This window comes from Papio anubis, chromosome 4 (assembly GCF_008728515.1).
Source record: "Papio anubis isolate 15944 chromosome 4, Panubis1.0, whole genome shotgun sequence".
Lineage (NCBI taxonomy): Eukaryota > Metazoa > Chordata > Mammalia > Primates > Cercopithecidae > Papio > Papio anubis.
The window spans coordinates 27,564,305-27,583,085 of NC_044979.1; the positions used below are offsets into that span (position 1 = coordinate 27,564,305).

The 18,781-nt window shown below is 42.8% G+C and overlaps 1 long non-coding RNA gene across 5 annotated transcripts in view; it reads left to right on the top strand.

Moving 5' to 3' along the window:
- LOC103883247 overlaps positions 1-18,781 on the top strand; it is a 167,351-nt gene that overhangs the window by 111,994 nt on the left and 36,576 nt on the right. For all 5 annotated transcript variants that reach the window (XR_004183423.1, XR_004183426.1, XR_004183424.1 and 2 more), the window contains one exon: positions 11,397-11,453. This is a non-coding gene — a long non-coding RNA (uncharacterized LOC103883247). The remainder of the gene's footprint in view (positions 1-11,396; positions 11,454-18,781) is intronic.

Below are 18,781 nucleotides of genomic sequence, written 5' to 3' on the forward strand. Positions count from 1 at the left end.
GTATTCCTTTCAAGAAAGTAGCTTAAATAAAACTGTACCGCACTGGGAAAATTAATTAGATATACCATGACTGAAATAAGCTCTTTTGAGGGACAGGATGGCAGAGCACAGAGAGGGGAAGTATAGCAGAGTAGGAATGCACAAACTACCTGGGTGCACCACCCGGCCCTTGGTCCTTGGGTGAGTCACTTAACCTCTTCGTGCATCTGTAAAATAATATTAGGACAATAATATTAGTATCCGCCTCAAAGGATTGTTGCGAGAGTCAAATAAGTCCATATAAACAGAGCATTTAGAATGGTGCCTGCTTTAAAGTAAGCATTATAATTAGCTATTATTTCTTTTAGCTATGCATTTGTCCAGTGTGTCAATTTTCTGAGACTATATAGTGGATACAAGGCAAGAATGGTTGGGAAGCTAGATCAAATGAGAGTGGTTAATTTTTTTCTTCCTCTTCTTGTCACTCCCTACCCGCCTGCCCCATAGACCCCAGAGTTATTTGTTTCATAAGGCTATAACATCATATTTGAATGTACGACCTTGAAAAATCCTGATTAAGTAGTTCTGGGCAAAGCTCTAATGGTTGGAAAATAAATCAGGCCTCCCACACATACCTGCTCAGCCAAGAATTTGTTTGCCCCAGAAACTGTGGGTGGGCGGGAATGGAAGCAGGCACACGCCCAGGCTATGCGAACTCTCTGTTCTCGCTGCAGACTGTGTTGTCACCATTCTCCTGCAACTCGCCGGTGCTTTCTGGGCATTTCTTTGCATTCTCAATTCTAGAAAAATATTTTCCTTTTAAAAAACACGTTTTCTCTTTTTTCCCCGACTCCAAGAACTGCCACTGCTCCCCTGTTTGTTTTCCACAGTTTGGCTCTTTATTTGCCCCTTGGTATTGCACGTACATAAATATCTGCAAGCCCAGAGAGCAACATACAACGTACAGTGTTGAACAGGAGGGCTCCCTACTTGGTTCCTGAGTTTCGAGGTCTGTGGTAAGACTCTCTGGAAGTCCATGAGTTTCTATTGATTCCTGTAGCCAGGAATAGAGGCCTCTTGCCTTCCACTGGGCCAGAGCTTGAGCCCCTCCCAGTTCTGGAGGCCAGGAGTGGCTGCAGGGCATCTCCCATCTGCATCCTGGGGGGATTTGTGGGAGTGTTTCAACCCAGGGCTTCAGAGAGGTGCCTGTGTTCCTCTTCTTGTGAAGCAGGCCACATTGGGCCTTGCAGGTCTGTTTGACACTTAGTTATGTGTTCCTGGCTTGTTTAACGTTTTTCTTGTTAGCCCGGTAAACACTGAATCCCGTTGTCCTAGTTAAGTCCTCTCCTTGGGGCAGATGTGCGTTTCTTTTCTCTGTAGAACAGGTGAGTGTGGGGCCTCTCCTGTGGTAGGTGGTGTGGGATAGGGTGGCAAGAAGGCTCTGCAGGTTGGAAAGTTCCCCTGGGCAGAGCTGAGCTTAGAAAGTTTAACTTAGGCACTCTGAGCCCTGACTCATTACCATCAGTTACTGTTTCCTCAGAGGCCACTCTAAAGGTGACCATGAAACTGCGGGCACTGAGCGAACTCTCAAGAGTTGCTCTTTTTCCTCTATCTTCTTCCCAGGTTGTGAACTCCAGGTTTATTGTAGGGATAGTGGGTGTTGGATAAATCTTCCTTTCTCTTTTTTTTTTTTTTTTTCTTTTTTTGAAACAAAGTCTCACTCTGTCGCCCAGACTGGGGTACAGGGGTACGATCTTGGCTCACTGCAGCTTTCACCTCCTGGGCTCAAGCCATCCTCCTCCCTCACCCTCCCAGGTAGTTAGGACTAAAGGCAGGTGTCACCACACCTGGCTAATTTTTTATTTTTTGTAGAGGCAGGGGTCTTGCTATGTTGTAGGCTGGTCTGAAACTTCTAGGCTCAAATGATCCTCCTGCCTTGGCCTCCCAAAGTGCTGGGATTACAGGTGTGAATTCTTTCTAATAAGTTAACCAGACTTCAAAATGAGGAACTAGGATTTGGCAGTCTTTGCCCTATAGTCAGAATCTGGATGAATCTTCCTAAGAGACAGCATCCTTCTCCCTCATGGCTGAGGAATCTTGGAGGCAGCAAGAATGTAGTTTGAATTTTGCCATTTTATTTCGCCTCTAATTTGCTCAAATATAAGAAAGAACTGGCAAAACAAGCAAAGATTTTGTTTTGAAAATTAGACCCTATGTGCAAACAGCCTCAAATCAAGAGTAACCACCAGACATCTTATTTCTCAGCATGTTTGCTTTTGTTCTTGCTGCAGCCATCCTGGTTGGGTGATACATGAATATTTTTCATTTGGAAGTAGATTCATATTCTGTGACATGGAACACAGACCACTTTGTACTGCCACTTTAAAACCTGTCAGATGAGGCTGGGTGTGGTGGCTCATGCCTGTAATCCCAGCACTTTGGGAGGCTGCAGTGGGTAGATCACTTGAGGTCAGGAGTTCGAGACCAGCCTGGCCAATATGGCGAAACCCTGCCTCTCCTAAAAATACACATACACAAAAAATTAGCAGAGCATGGTGGCGCACACCTGTAATCCCAGCTACTCGGGAGACGGAAGTGGGAGAATTGCTTGAACCCGGGAGGCAGAGGTTGCAGTGAGCCGAGATTGCACCCTGGCACTCCAGCCTAAGCAACAGAATGAGATTCCGCCTCAAGAAAAAAGAAAAGAAAAGAAAATGGGCTAGGGCCACACATGGTGGCTCATGCCTGTAATCCCAGCACTTTGGGTGGCCAAGGCAGGAGGATTGCCTGAGCCCAGGAGTTTGAGACCAGCCTGGCCAACATGGTGAAACCTTTTCTCTGCTAAAAATACAAAAGAAAAAAAGAAAATTAGCTGAGCATGGTGGCGTGTGCCTGTAGTCCTAGCTACTTGGGAGGCTGAGGCAGGAGAATTGTTTGAACCTGGGAGGCAGAGGTTACAGTGAGGCGAGATCGCGCCACTGCCACTCCAGCCTGGCCGACGGAGTGAGACTACATCTCAAAAAAAAAAAAAAAGTGTCAGATGAAGTCAATATGATACAGTCTGCGGTTGGCTGATTTGCTGCACCATCCTGCCTTTTTTCCATTTTATAAATACAGCATTTTATTGAAAAGATCTGCTAAAATCAGTTTTAAGATCTGATTTATGAATTGATGTTAGACCACAAGATGTCTGCTAATGTTTCTAAAACTGCATCTTGAAGCTATTTTTTTTTTAAGTCTCATGAAATAAAGACCTTCATTCACTCCTCCTAGACTGTGGTGTTCTCATCATAGAGAAGGTCCACCGTGTTTCTCTCTGTAGTAACACGACGAAATGGAGCTGGCAGTTCACACGCACATGACTCTGACACCCAGGGTGTGGAGGCTGCAGCCTCCTTCTTTAGGCCTCGTCCCTACAGCAGCCCAGGTTGGCCTTGGTGTCCAAAGAGTCCAGAAACCATTCTGTTGTCCCTCAGGGCAGTAGTCCAGGATAGAAAGTGGGACTGAAGGAACCAGGCTGCTGGGAAGGTGAGTTTCGGAATGTGCTGATAGGCCCCACGTTGGGGAAGAATGGGGAGACAGCAAGGACAGCCGGGAGGTGCCGGTGCTGACTCGGTGCCCTATGCAGCAGCAGAACCCAGCTGTGTGGCTCGGGTGTTGGTTCTCGTGATGGAGGGAAAGGTGCCGATGTGCCTGATGCCGATCATTTCGAATAGTAATGAGCGTTGTTAGCAATGGCTCTGTAGTTCTCAGATGTATTCACCTACATGCCACGCCCCTGAGAAGCCCCAGTCAAATGGCCCTTGATGGAAGTGACCACAGAGCCCAAACATGTCATGTCTTGAAGTAGGTTGTTGCCTTGGGTGTTAGAGTGTAAGAAAATGAACAAATGGTAAAATAAAACTTCCCAACCAGGCACGGTGGCTCACGCCTGTAATCCCAGCACTTTGGGAACCCAAGGTGGGTGGATCACCTGAGGTTGGGAGTTCGAGACCAGCCTGACCAACATGGAGAAACCCCGTCCCTACATAAAATTAACCGGCCATGGTGGAGAATCGCTTGAACCCAGGAGGCGGAGGTTGCAGTGAGCCAAGATTGCGCCACTGCACTCCAGTCTGGGCAACAAGAGCGAAACTCTGTCTAAAATCAATCCAATCAATCAATCAATCAATCAATCTTCCCTAAGGCTTGCCTGAATTAGGGAAAGTTTGAAGACTCACTTCACTTTCTGGTATTCAGTGTTCTAACATAAAGGCTTACAAAGTGTTGCTAGGTAGTATTGCCAGTAGAGGCCCCTGTGCTTGTTTTAATGATACAGAGTTATTCCAAACTGCAGTGAAATGCTGTGGACCCATTTTCTGCAGGCATCTCAGTAACTCTGAAAGATGGTTTTTTGAGACATTATTTACACTGCTAAAAACTATGACATATATATGAGTAAAAGCAAAATATTGGGACTATTTCTAAACAGCTAAATAACAATAAATGGATTGTAAACATACATAAAATAACCTTAATGAAGGCCACAGTAATTCATGTCTTTCTGTGTAGAGTAAGTTCATTCAAATCAACATTCCTGTCAGTATCAGAGTTCCTTCTACCGTATGCATAGCAGATGATAATTTAGGCATCGTCATCTCTTTCTTTACCTACCTCCCCTCTTCTTCCTTCCTCCCATCATCCAGTGTGTGCTGTGTCCAGGTCACTATGGTCAGCACTGAGGATACACAGGGAAATAGCACGTGATCCTGCCCTCAGAGACCCGACAGTCTAGATATTGACAGCAGAGGGAGATGGTGCAGGGGAGAAGTATGCTGAGCGGGTGAGAAGCAGGCTAGCCACTCTGCTTGGAGGAGAGAGAGCACAAGATTCACAGAGGAGGTTGGGTTTTCAAGTTTGCAGGGATGGCCCAGAAATGAAAAGCGTTGTAGGCACAGCCCATGTGATATTTGCAGTCGTGAAGCTCTCTGGGGAGTGGCATCCGGCTTGGCATGTTTGCAGTGTATGGTACTGGAGAGGAACAGGGTGGCAGGTGGAGACTATCTCAGGAACTATGGGAGCTCCTTACTTCGCAAAAAGAGAAGTTCTATGTCCGAGAAGTGTATTTTGTTAGAAAGTATGTCTGTGTCACAGACCACTTCTTACTGCCACTTTAAAACCTGTCAGATGAGGCGGGGCACAGTGGCTCACGCCTGTAATCCCAGCACTTGGGGAGGCTGAGGCGGGCGGATCACCTCAGGTCAGGAGTTCGAAACCACCCTGGTCAATGTGGTGAAACCCATCTCCACTAAAAATACAAAAATTAGCCAGGCTTGATGGCATGCCACTGTAATGCCAGCTACTTGGGAGGCTGAGGCAGAAAAATCACTTGAACCCAGGAGGTGGAGGTTGCAGTGAGCTGAGATCTCGACACTGCACTCCAGCCTGGGCGACAGGACAAGACTCCATCTCGAAAAGAAAAACAACAACAACAACAAAGGAAGGTATTTTCCTATATTGTGCCCAAGTCCATCTCCATTTCCTTTTATAATTATTCTTCTTGAGATGGAGTCTCACCCTGTCACCCAGGCTGGAGTGCGGTGGCGCGATCTCGGCTCACTGCAGCCTCTGCCTCCCAAGTTCAAGTGATTCTCCTGCCTCAGCCTCCTGAGTAGCTGGGACTACAGGTGCGTACCACCACGCCCAGCTAATTTTTGTATTTTTAATTGAGACGGGGTTTCGCCGTGTTGGCCAGGCTGGTCTCAAACTCCTGACCTCAGGTCATCTGCCCACCTCTGCTTCCCAAAGTGCTGGAATTACAGGTGGTCAGCCACTGTGCCCAGCCTCTCCTTTTCTGTTTTACCTTTGGGTTCAAGCCACAGGAGCCACACAGAATGAGTCGGCCTGCTCTCTGCCACGTGCCTTTGTATGTAGGTGGGGTTGTGCTGCTTCAAATCTTGCCCCAAGCTGTGTATACCTTTGTTTATCCTCCTTAATAGATGTTGGCTAGTAGTTTTTTTCTTTATGTAACTCAACGGTAATTCTTGTTGGTCCTTTCAGAGTCTAGAAACAATTGATTGTGATCTCCCTGATTTATCTTATAGATCTCCAAAGCAGTTGTTGCCACTGTAGCCTCTTGTCTGTTGGCTTCCTTTCTGCCAGGTCCCTCCCTCTGTGGTTTTACAGGATTCCCAAGGGATAAGAACAATCATGGGTGTTAGACCAGACTCTCCTTTGCTTACTGACTTATATTCAGCCTTTTTTCACTACACTTCTTCCTTTGGTCATCTTAGGATTTCAGAGAAACAAAAAGTAGGTCATGCTCACAAATATGCTGGGGATCCTTTTGTTTTGTTTTGTTTTTGAGACAGAGTCTCACTCTGTTGCCCAGGCTGGAGTGCAGTGGCACAATCAGGACTCACTGCAGCCTCCATCTCCCAGGCTCAGGTGATCCTTTGCTGGGTATCTTGTCATAGAGAAGCAGTTGTTTTTTTTTTTTAAACCTCACCACTGTTATCTTTTGTACTTCAGAAGCAAACTAAGAAAGAAATATGTGTCTGAAAAATGTTAATAAAAATGAATTAGGATGAATTAAAATAGCTCAGAAGAGTTGAAAGACGTATGTTATAGCACAGGCAATATTGTCATAAGAGTTATCTATATAAGAATCTGCTTTTTAACAGGACTTGCAGGCAGCTCCTGTGCACCTGGGAGTTTGAAAAGCTCTGCTCTAGTGGACAATTGATATTCCCTGAGTCACCATGAGTGACTGATCTGTTGGTAGCTCTGTTCAAGAGAAGCTAAACAAATATGGCATATCAGCCATAAGAGTCAAATGTTGAGAATCACAGTTTAATTTTGTTTGCAGCTACACACCAGGCCAAGTCATCATGTTTGACTAAACAGCAATGTTCTGATTAGGGGAGGACGTGGCTTTGTCTCCCAAACAGATGAGAGTCTTGGTGGCTTGATGACAGCATGAAGAGCTGCTCCCCTGCCCTGGAGTAGGATGGTTTCCATGACGACAGTTCTGCACACTGAGCTTCCCCCCCCCCTTTTTTTAAGTCCCGTGTTAATCAACAATGCAGAGACTAAAAAGGGTACTTTATTTCATTTTTAAAGAATTTCACCATATCTAAATTTTACTTTACATTATATTATCATCATATGTGTCTCTGAGAGAAAGTCTTTGTACAGCAAAGTGTGGTTTTGTGAGTGATGGGCCAAACATTTCTTCATTGATCTCAAACTGGCGCAGCTGAAAGATTTCAGGGTTAGCCCATACTGACCTAAGCTTGGTTTTAAGAATACAGTACTTCTCTTTGGTGTTTGTCCTGCTGTATATCAATAGATCTTCAAGTGGAAAACCTTTTGTTACATAGAGTCGTTAACTACCATGGTCATGTGTATGGAATGATCTTTCTCCTCACCTAGGGGAGAAGTCTATTCTTTTCACAGTAGATTTAAAATGCTAATATATGGTGGTGACCAGTATAAGAAGCACTTGTATGTTAAGTTCTTTTATAATGTGATGCAAAAGTTTGATTTGCTTGACCTTTTGCACTCTCTATAAAGATCATCTCTTACTTTTTTTTTTTTTTTTTTTTTTTTTTGAGACAGGGTCTCGCTCTGTTGCCCATGCTGGAGTGCAGTGGCGCAATCTCAGCTTGTTGCAGCCTCTGCCTCCTGGGTTCAAGCAATTCTCCCACCTCAACCTCCTGAGCAGCTGGGATTACAAGGGTACACCACCACGTCTGGCTAATTTTTGCATTTTTAGTAGAAACAGAGTTTCAGCATGTTGGCCAGGCTGGTCTTGAGTTCCTGACCTCAGGTGATCCACCTGCCTCAGCCTCCCAAAGTCCTGGGATTACAGGCATGAGTCAACATGCCCAGCCTGATCATCTATTACTTCTGTAGCAGATTAAAACCCACTAAATTTTCTTTTCTAAAAGTACTAATTAAAACAAAAAGCATGGTTAGTGAGAAGAGCATTAAGATTGCTAAGATCAGCCCTTAGGGAAGTGAGAGTTAGCTCCAGGGCCTTTGCTTCAAGCTCTGCGAAGACCCCAACAACTCTGTTTCAGCACCTGTGCTGGTGCACCTAGTCCAAGCCCTTGTCCTCTCCTAGCTGCATTGTCCCAGTAGCCTGGTCACTGGCCTAGCTGCCTCCTTGCCTTCTTTTCAGTTTATTCTCAACACAGCCAGATCATGTCGCTGCCCCTCTCCAGCATTCCATGGGGCAGGGTGCTGCATGCATCACCTCAGTTGAATTCCGTGGCTCTCAGAATCAAAGCCAACAGTCTTTAGTGCTGGACTATGAAACCCCTTGCTCACATCTATGATCTCACCTCCTATTACTGTTCCCTCATATGCCCCAAGACAGGCCGTGCTTCAGCCTCAGGCCCTTTGCACTTGCTGGTCCCTCTGTCTGGAACTGCCCTTCCCAAGATGTCTGCATGGTTCTCTTCTCCACAGTCTTCAGATCTTTGCTCATACGGCAGTTTCTCAGGGAGACTTTCCTTGAACACCCTATTTAAATGTTGACTCCCACCCCCTACCCCTAACACACACACAGTCTCTGTCACCCTCTCTTGCTTTGCTTTTCTTCATACCATGTATTGTCATCTGATGGGTTTTATCTTTTACTTTAGTATTTATTGTCAGTCTCCTTCCAGAATGTTAACTTCTTGAAAAGGCCTTTTGTTTTGTTCAGTGCCTATCCACACCACCTGGAATGAGGTGCACACTATTTGCAGTGCACACTATTTTGAAAAGATGAATGAAATTGACCCTCTTTAACCCCATAACTAGATATGAATTTAGAGCCAAATGTATTATGAGGTTTCTTCCCACCGATTTTGTTCTATCACATAAGAAGATTGAAATGTTAGAACATCGTATAAAAATTAACCACAACTGTGAGCCACTTAAAACACTCTATGCAGTGAGTTAGGAAATGCCCATTAATTGTTGGTTTGTTAGGCAAATGGGAGAGCACCACACTCAGTGCACGCTGGGTCTCCTGTGTGCCAAGCATGCGGGGCAGGCCCTGGCGATGGGAGGGGCAGGGAGTGGGGCCTCCTCCTAGGATCTCACATTGCCTTGCTGTTGCCCCCTGGTTGTGGTGGCATCCCGCAGCAAACCCAGGATCTCACGCACCCTCCTCTGAGAGCCACTGCTTTGGTCTGTGTGTGTATGTGTATCCACTCGCCAGGGTTGTTTCACCAAGGACTTCCTTTGGCTGAAATTTGTTTTCCTTTTTGTTTATAGTGTTTCTTAGTAACCCACTGCTGTGAGTCCTCTCTGCTGGGTTGCTACCCAAATGTGTCTTGAACTTTGTGCTATTTCTTTTTTAAGATCTGAAGATTTATTTTGGCCATGGAAGTGTAGGACACAAAAATTTACAGAAGTGAATGTAGACAATGCCCATCTAATTACTGGTGACCCAGTGGTGGGGGCGCACAATGTGGGGGATGGAGCCCCTTCAGCAGAGCCCCGTGTCCCTGTTTTTGGAATCAATTTGGCAATAGATTCTGAAAGCCCGAAGCCACTATTCATTCAAGAACATATCTGTTGAGTAGTCACTGCCAGAGAACATACTAATAAAATGAGCTCAGTGTCCACCCTCATGGAGCTTCTTATAGTCTAGTGAGAGAGAGGGATCTAAATTAAATAAATGCGTAATGCGTAGTTACGTGTAGTTACAAACTGTTCAAGTGCTCTGGTGGAGAAGGTCAAGGTGTCCTGGGAGCTTAGCATAGGGGAATTTGTCCTAGTCGTGGGATCATGTAACTGGAGTGAGAACGCACAGGTTCCTGGGTAGGCATGTATGTCGGGGGAGGGAGGGCAGACTGTGTGCATTAATTTTCAAGGAGAGAAAATAAGGTGTGCAAAATCTCTGAGGTGTTGAGGGATCTCGTTTATTCATAGGAGTGGAAGGAGACCAGCGTGGCTGAAGTGAGAGGATGACAAGGGAGAGTGGTGCATGGAGCGGGCAGGGCCGCAGCAGGGCCAAGAGTCATCCCCTATGTTTATCATAGACCAATGCAGAGCACTAAAGTGGGGGTTTAGGCAGGGCTCAGCCACGATCTGTTTTCTATTTTAAAAGGTTTCTTTTGTGCCAGGCATGGTGGCTCATACCTATAGCCCAGCATCTCGGGAAGCTGAGGCAGGAGGATCACTTGAGGCCGGGAGTTCCAGGCTAGCCTGGGCAACATAGCAAGACCTACAAAAAATAAAAAATGAGTGGGCATTGTAGTACACACTTGTACCTTATCTCAGCAACTTGGGAGGCTGAGGTGGGAGGATCGCTTGAGCCCTCGAGTTTGAGGCTACAGTGAGCTATGATTGTAGTACTGTACTGCAGCCTGACTGACAGTGAGACCCTGTCTCCAAAACAAACAAAGGGTTTACTCTGGACACGTGCATAATGAATTGGAAGGGAGGAAGTGTGGAAGCTGGGAAAACAGCAAGAAGTGTTTTGTGTTTGTCCAGGACAAAGAACAATGGCAGCCTGGACTAGGATGGTGGTGGTGGAGAAGGTAGGATAATGCTTGGCTAGAGATTGTTTTGGAGGCCATTGGCATCTAGGTGGTGACTGCTCCGATATGCTCACTGAGCAATCTGCCGTTAATTTGCCCTAATCTTTGCCTGCCTGTGAGGTGCCTATGCCTAGGATTTACTGGCTTCCAAACTGGATGGAGCAAGTGTCCAGGATATCTGACAATTGCATTTTTCATTATAAGTGAATACTTCACCATTTGGGCTTTATCAGTCTCTTAAGAGCTTTGTTAGCATGAATCGGTATTGATCAATGTGATCATCTCTGGTACCTTAGAGAGAGAGACGTTTGGAGCCAGAGATTTGAGGGACAGAACCTAGACGCTCATGAGTTCCCAGAGGTAAATGTCACCTGCCAGAGATTATGAACAATGACCTTTTCTGGGGAATAACCTCTTTTTTGGACAAATGCTTTCCATTATTTTTTTAAAATTTTAAGTAAATCTTTAAAACCAAATCCACCAATTGTTTCTATCTTTAGAACAGCAATTATTTCACGTAGTGAGGAAACGTAGTGACCACCTGAAAAAGAACTTGAAGGAGTGTGGTTTGAAAAGGCGCATCAAATGTAGAAGGATTCAGAGTCCAGGAGCGTCTTATTCTAAGTTGTTTCCCTGTGCATCTTTTTATTGTGTCACCTTAATTTCTTTTGAAGCCACAAGTTGTTTTTCAAATCTCTTATTATCTGTGTATGTAGTAATTATGTTTTCTTAAGATTCTATTTAGGAACTCAGTAAAATTAGGCAGCTGAAATAATTGGCTAAAGTTCAATGAAGCCTTTTTGGCACTCTGAGTCTGGAAAATAGCAAATAATAATGTAAAACATTTTGTGTGCATTTGTACCTATTCTCTAACGATATTTTCCTCCTATTTTGCAGGAGGAAAATGGAAGAAGCAGTGATACTTTTAGTGAAACAGAATAAACCACTGAACAGGTAACTGAGATGAGTAGTTGTATATACATTTATTAAATAAGTTAATATTTGGAAATGCCTAGAATAGTACATGGCACATAGTAAACAGTACGTAGGTGTTTGCTGTTACTAAGTTCTTTTAAATGTACGTAAGCCCCAAATAAACCAGTTATACAAACCAAAAATACCCAACAAAAGCAAACTCTCCTCCTAAAGTAAGTGTGAACATCATTGGTAAGTTCTGACATGGCCTCTGTAAAGCCTGTTGTCGTGGCTCTGAGAAACGTACCTTAAAACCAACCTCTTTGAAACGTCTTCATCTTTGAGCACCCTGTGTCCTTGAGCACCCATTCATTTTTGTCTTTGACCTTCCAAGTGTCAGATTGGTTTCCAGTTTGAAACCGAACAAACTTCTTTAAAATTCTTGAAGACGTAGTTCCTGGGGAGCATAGCGTAGCTTCCAGGTGGCTACTGAAATGGCTGACAGTTACTAAAGATGGTGAGGATGGAGTTAAAAGCAGCAGCACTCCCATTTTCTGATGATGGCAGGTGATATCCTTGGAATAAGAAGCTCCAAACTATCATGCCTGCTTAGGCACTAACTTCCTGTAATTGTAATCAAACTGTTGGCATTGCTGAGACCTACTGACACCTTCAGCAAACATTAATAAGGGGCATATTACGTGTCCAGTCCTCTACTTGGTGATGGGATTTGACGTTCAATGGATTATCTTTCTGCTCACTCCACTCCCATCTTTCTGGATCTTCACCAGTTCCTGCCCAGATAGATGCTGTAGGTCCTGCCATCTGCCTCGTCCCCAGCCTTGCTGTCTCTCCTGCCAGCTCCCCTTCAGCCCCTTTATCCAGGGTGTCATACCTTTATTCAGGGTGGGAAAAGATGCCACAGATGGGGCTGAGAGTCGCATCTGGTAGTTAGATTTTTCTGTCATGGCATTCATGTTGCATCTTCCTCAGCCCTGACTTCTGCTTCATAATTTACATAATTAATTTAAATATGATGTATGTTTTACCATGTCTCCCTTCAGGGATTTGGGGATATTACCTTTGACAGTTATGTTTCTGTTCTGGAGGTCTTGCAGCTGGCATTATTAGCATGAGGGAGAGGTGGGGCACTGGGGGTGCACTGAACATCTCCATGGCTTTCAGACCTTTTTAATTGAACCCCCAGGAGGGAATACCTGTTACCTTAGGGCCCAGCACACATATTTGTACATGTGGGTATGTGGTTTCCTGAAGTAAGACCTTTACTATGTGCAAGCTGGGATAGAATTTTTTATATTCTATCACTTTTCTTTTTCCTTTTTCTCTCTTTTAAATGTTCATCATAATCAGCAAAGTGGATTTCTTAACCTGCTAGTCGGTTGTCCTTTGACAAACTTGCAGTATTTCCGCACTATGGTAGGGATGCATGGTTTCTTGCTCTTCTCCCGATACTCTTCTCTAACTTGTCCAGCTTTTTTTTTTACCCCTGAAAATGCCTCGAACCTGCTTTAACTTTATTCTTTATGTTTCAAGCTCTCTCCTTCCTTTTGTAATAAGCTTCTGTTTCTATTTTCTCACCTACTGTTCCCTCAACTTTCTGTCTGAACTTGAACATTCTTCTCCTGATCAAAACCTAAGAATCCTTTTGTTTACCATTTTGAATAAGATCAGCCCTTCTGTGCTGTTAGATAACCTGGTTATCTCTCGGTTGGTGCTATGGGTTGTAGAGAGACATCTGCTGGCCTAAGTGTAGTATTGCATTGTTTTTCTATGCTGAAGTTCATCACCCTGTCATTTTTTAGTACCTTAAACTTTTAGAGTTGCAGTACACAGTGCAGTGTACACAGTGCAGTGCAGGTGAGCTTGTGTACTGGAATGTGTCGAAGTCATCTACCTAATCTCTTCAAACATTTTTAGCATTTAGCTCAACATCTAATTAACTGAAATGTAGTCACACATTATAACCCAGTTTAAGGAGCTGCAATCTAGTAGGAGAAAAGGATTTCATGGTAAAACCTGAGTCCTCACCTTCACGTATTTTCTAATGAGACTGCAAAATGACAGTTAAGTAGAGGTTTGGATCCATTTAAAACTTTTGGAAATAATTCACTCTTCCAAGATAAATGAGAACCTATTTTTTTTATTTGTATAAATTTTAAAGGTACAAGTGCAGTTTTGCTACATGGATATACTGTGTAGTAGTGAAGTCTGAGCTTTTAATGTAATCATCACCTGAATAGTGTACATTGTACCCATTAAGTAATTTCTCATGCCAACCCCTTCCCACTCTCCCACCCTTCCAAGTCTCCAGTGACTGTTATTCCACACTCTATGTCCACGTGCACACATATTTAGCTCCACTTATCATTGAGAACATGTAGTATTTTACTTCTTACTTCTGAATTTTTTTTTTTTTTGGCTTAAAATAATCTCTAGTTCCATCCATGTTGCTGTAGAAGACATTATTTCATTTTTTATGGCTGGGTAGTATTCCATTATATATATGACCACATTTTTTTCATTTAGTCATCAGTTGATGGACACTTACATTGGTTCCATAACTTTGCTATAGTGAATAGTGCTGTGATAAACATATGACTACAGGTATCTTTTTATATAATGATTTAATTTTGGGGTGGTGTATACCCAGTAGTGGGATGGCTGTATCAAATGGTAGAATAACTTAATTTTTAACTGCTATAGGTTTGCAGCTTAGTTTCTTCTATGAGAGGTATGATTGGTGCTAGCTATAAAGCTAGTGCTGGAAAAATACAAAATTTAAAATCTATTGCTTCTTTACCTTGAAACTCTAGTTAGATTATCACAGTGATTCTGTACTACTATCCTTGTCTTAGCAAACTTCTCACTGATTTCAGATGCAAGTTTATAAAGGAATTGCAATTATGTACATACACCTAAGATTTCTCCATAAATATGACACATTTTACAGATTATAATGTGCAAAAATGTTCAAAACTGAACCAATATGCACCTATCTTTGAGGGCTATTTCTAAAGCTAATATGCAGTACACAAGATACTGTATCCCAGTTTCCTGCTTTGAAAAGATCTCACTGGAATAGTTGGTAGTTGTAGACGTTTCTAAATGTTTTGTTATTGAAGCCAAGCTGAAGCTGCTCGTTTGATTCTTTGACTATGTCCTGATTTCAGTTATGATTAATGAAGCCTTTCTATATCCTTGAAAATAGCAGAGTCACCAAAAATTTAGCCGAATATTAGTATTATAGATTAACATATTCCTTTATTTTATAATTATTTTTAATTATTTACAATTTTATTTTATTTTATTTTTTATTTTTTTGAGATGGAGTCTCGCTCTGTCACCCAGGCTGGAGTGCAGTGGCGTGATCTCGGCTCACTGCAAGCTCCGCCTCCTAGGTTCATGCCATTCTCCTGCCTCAGCCTCGCGAGTAGCTGGGACTACAGGCGCCCGCCACCTCGCCCGGCTAATTTTTTTGTATTTTTGATACAGATGGGGTTTCACCGTGTTAGCCAGGATGGTGTCGATCTCCTGACCTTGTGATCCACCCGCCTCGGCCTCCCAAAGTGCTGGGATTGCAGGCATGAGCCGTTTACAATTATTTGTAAAGCACATAGCACAATTTGGATTACTTTGTTTTGTAGTATCTAGAGTTTGAAAGGATTGTGAGAAGATAATAAAGCAGACTTTGAAGGCTGGTGGATGCCGCAGTGGATCTGTCAGAATTATTTGAAAAAGTCACTCTCTAGGATTTCATTTTGATTTTTCTTTTTTAATTTTCTAAGATTATTTTTAATGATTTATAATGTGTTTTTTTCATTAAATAGAACCCACACAATAATAAAAATTTTCTGTTTTATTCTTAGCCTTACATTAGAGGACACGAATCCTGCTTTGGACATCTGTTCCTCAAATACGTTCATTCTTCTTTGACTTACCATTTACCTTGAAGAATAATTAAACCAGTCCAGTATTTTTTTTTTTTTTGAGATGGAGTCTCGTATTGTCGCCTGGGCTGGAGTGCAATGGTGCAATATTGGCTCACTGCAACCTTCACTTCCCGGGTTCAAGCAATTCTCCTGCCTCAGCCTCCCGAGTAGCTGTCATTACAGGCACCCGCCACCACGCCTGGCTAATTTTTTGTATTTTTAGTAGAGACAGGGTTTCACCATCTTGGCCAGGCTGGTCTCAAACTCCTAACCTCGCGATCCGCCCACCTCAGCTTCCAAAGTGCTGGGATTACAGGCGTGAGCCACCGCACCTGGCCAACCAGTCCAGTATTCTACAGTCTTGTGCATTTATAGCATTTGGGTTAGGAAACAATTGGTGCATCATCTCTTCCTAGAAAAGCGTCTAGAAAGGCCCGAGGTGATGCAGTAGTACTTTCCTGGCAGTCACATCATTTAGAAGCAGCTGAAAGCCAATCCTAGGAAAATGCCTGAGGGGTTAGACTAGTAGGTCATCTAGATCCCTCTATAAATTGAGGAAAAACAAAAAAGAGAATAATCATAGAGAGCTAATGAAAAATCCTGTCTTGGGAAAACTAAATAAGCAGCTCCTGTATAAGGGCCACAAAGACATACTCTTTCTGCCTTTCCCAAGATAGCAACGTGCTATAGCCCGACGTCACCAGTGTCCTGAAACTGCTCCAACGTTGATCTCGCATTTGCGTTTGAACTGAATTCTTTTCATTCTCTTTCCTTTTGCCTTTTGAAACACCCTACTACTTGTTCTCATGCCTCTCTGATTATTTCTTCCACGTAATTTTATAAGCTACACTAAAACTTGGGTTAGCAATGGGTATTTTTTTCCCCCATTGCATTCTTGGTTGATGAGCTCAAAGTATTATCTCAGCAGAGGCAGAGTCAGGTGCTTGGGAAGTGGTATTAAAGAGATTTCAATTAAATACTTCAAAACCACTTCATTGGAATCCCCAATTTAAAAAAAGACATCATAAAACAAGTCTGTAACTAGATTTTGGTGGTTGTCATTTGGAAGAAATTCTAAGAGTGAATTCCAGCCTGTTTCCTGATTACTGTTTTCCTTATTTACTCCTAGTACATGGTACACGACTGGAATCCAGTAGAAAAGCCCCAGAATGTGTATTTTAGTCCCTGTAGCCAACCACTTTGAGAATGTACAGAAAAGGAGGCTAAATTCTTGCCCCTGCTGTGGCTTCCGTTCATAAGCTTTTGTCTCTTCTCTACTCCATTTCAAAAGCTAAAGCTAAGTGTCATAGGACAAGATTGTAGTGGCTTCAGAGAATGGTAGGCTTGAGAAAAAGACTATTGATGATCCACGGGGATAAATTATGATAGAAATTTAAGCAGTATTTGGGGACATAAAATACTGTTTTTGAGTTTAGTAATCCCAAACAAGAAGAAAAACATGTATTTTAAAAAATGTTTTATATTTTTCCCATTTTTTTGGGAAGTGAAAATAGAAACTATTATTTCTTTTTTCAAGACACCCAGGTTGATCATGAAAAGTGTAAGAGGTCACCATCTTACCTCTAAGTGCTCAGAGGTAGCTAAGCACTTCTTTTAAATGTGTGAATAAAGGAAAAAACACAAGATATTGAACAGTGAGTGTGTTATGGGTTGCTAGTTTTGAACTTCAGTGCTTAACAATGCCAAAGTCAAAGTGTTCTTGTGTTGCTATGAAATAATGTACCAATACATACAAAGTAGCTACTATTGTTGCCACATGCAAAGAAAAGACAGCATACTCAGTAAATTCGTTTAGTTGTGTTTCTTATAGTTAAGGAATGTTGATCTATTTTATGTTTTTCTGGTGTAACTTACACAGCAAAGAAAACAATCATGTTAGTAACATTTTGCGAGTATTTCCCATATGCCAAGCACTGACTGAAAAACATAAGGGTAAATACTACAGGTACTATCATTCCAGTTTTATAGGATGTGCATGCTATAAGAAAGATAAAGTTAGATTAGTGTATGAATGAACACCATTACCTACCCCTGTTGGGAATCAATGATGATAATCTCATTAGAATATTGTGCTAATTGGCTGAAAATAATATGTCAGCAATATTTACAGCTTTAAAAAGCTTTTGGTTTTACGTGGTTGATTAGCAGTGATGGCATTACAAGGAAAATACAACTAGGTTATAATAGTATTAAAAATAACTCAAGTTTTTCTAAGTCTGAAACAATATTTTTGATGTTAAAAGTTTTTAAGAAAACACTTGCAATTTACAGTGTATTGTTTAGTCCTCAGAGACAGAATAGTGTAATTAAAAAAAAATCAAAGTAGAGCCAGGTGGTGGCTCAAACCTGTAATCCCACCACTTTGGGAGGCTGAGGCAAGTGGATCACCTGAGGTCAGGAGTTCAAGACCAGTCTGGCCAACATGGTGAAACCCTGTCTCTACTAAAAATACAAAAATTAGCCAGGCATAATGGCCCGTGCCTGTAATCCCAGCTTAGGAGGCTGAGGCAGGAGAATTGCATGAACCTGGGAGGCAGAGGTTGCAGTGAGCTGAGACCGCGCCACTACATTCCAGCTGGGGTGGCAGAGTGTCTCAAAACATAAAATAATAAAATAAAATAAAATATAGCATTTCCACTTGAACTATGTATAATCAACATTATGCACCCACATTAGTATTTCAGTTATTCCTACACCAATGATTGGGAAAAAATATATACAGAAATGGAATTGCTGGATCATATGGTAGCAATTTTTTTATTTCTGGAAGAACCTCCATGCTGTTTTCCGTAACAGCTGCATTTTACATTCTCACCAATAATGTAAAAGGGTTCCAGTTTCTCCATATCCCACCACTATTTATCTTTTGTTTTTGTTTTTCTAATAGGCATCCTAAAAGGTGTGAGGTGATATGTTAAGATTTTGATTTGCATTTCTCTTAAGATTAGTGATGTTGAGCACCTTTTCATATACCCGAAGGCCATTTGTATGCTTTTTAAAAAATGTCTATTCTGCCGGGCGCAGTGGCTCACGCCTGTAATTCCAGCACTTTGGGAGGCCAACGCGGGTGGATCACTTGAGGTCAGGAATTCAAGACCAGCCTGGCCAACGTGGTGAAACAAGGTCTCTACTAAAAATACAAAAATTAGCCAGGTGTGGTGGGTCACGCTTGTAATCCCAGCTACTTGGGAGACTGAGGCAGGAGAATCACTTGAACCTGGGAAGCGGGGGCTGCAGTGAGCAGAGGTCACACCATTGTACTCCTGCCTGGGTGACAAGAATGAAACTTCGTCTCAAAAACAACAACAACAACAAAAGTCTATTCAAGGCCGGGTGCGGTGGCTCATGCCTGTAATCCCAACACTTTGGGAGGCCGAGGTGGGTATATCACTTGAG